Here is a 1113-nt window from a genome sequence, read left to right on the forward strand (position 1 = left end):
AGGAGTTGGAGGTTGCTGTGAGCTGTAATGCCACGGCACTCTACCCAGGGTGACAGCTTGAGGCTCTGTCTCAAAAAAATAAAAAATAAAAAAAAAGTACAGAACCCAGCATATGGAATATCCGCACTAACTTAGAGTAAAAGAATATATAAAATGTATTTATACATACATATAATATCTCTGGAAGAGTATCCAAAAAAAAAACTGGTAACATTAATTCCCTCTGGACTGGGCAAAATGAAAATAGAGAAAGAATTATTTTCAGTGTTTGAACTTTCAACCTTAGGAAAGTATTAATTATTCAAAAAATGAATTGTTTTTAAAGATAGAGATAATACACACACACACACACAGAGGGTACCAAAAAATGCATACACATTTTAAGAAAGGAAAAAACTGTATTAAAATTGCAATACTCAGGCAGTGCCTGTGGCTCAGTGAGTAGGACTTCAGCCCCATATACCGAGGGTGGTAGGTTCCAACCCGGCCCCAGCCAAACTGCAACAACAATAACAAAATTGCAGTACTCAGGCTCAGCACCTTTTGCTCAGTTAGGGCACTGGCCACATGCACCAGGGCTGGTGGGTTTGAACTTGGCTGGGGTCTGCTAAGCAACAGTGACAACAACAATAAAAAAATAGCCGGGCATTGTGGCAGGCACCTGTAGCCCCAGCTACTTGGGAGGCTGAGGCAAGAGAATCGCTTAAGCCCAAGAGTCTGAGGTTGCTGTGAGCTACAAGGCCTCAGCACTCTACCGAGGGTGACTCTATCGATAGACTCTATCTCAAAAAAAAAAAAAATTGCAATATTCAAAATATATTGATAATGTTTGTTAGCGTGCATATTCTATCTTGTATCTCTGATAATTGTTGAAGTCAAATGGGACTTAAGTTTTACAATTTTATTTTTTCTCTTTTTTTTTTCTTGTTTTTTATTCTTTCTTTCCCCTGTATGACCCACTGCAGTGCCAACAGCCTATGAGTACTATGGGTAGAGCCCAGGTAATGGTTTGGGGCCAAGTATGACAATTTTTTTTTTTTGAGACAGAGCCTCAAGCTATCCCCCTGGGTAGAGTGCCATGGCATCACACTCACAGCAACCTCCAACTCCTGG

Source organism: Otolemur garnettii, unplaced genomic scaffold (assembly GCF_000181295.1).
Source record: "Otolemur garnettii isolate 467f Iridium unplaced genomic scaffold, OtoGar3 scaffold00001, whole genome shotgun sequence".
NCBI lineage: Eukaryota > Metazoa > Chordata > Mammalia > Primates > Galagidae > Otolemur > Otolemur garnettii.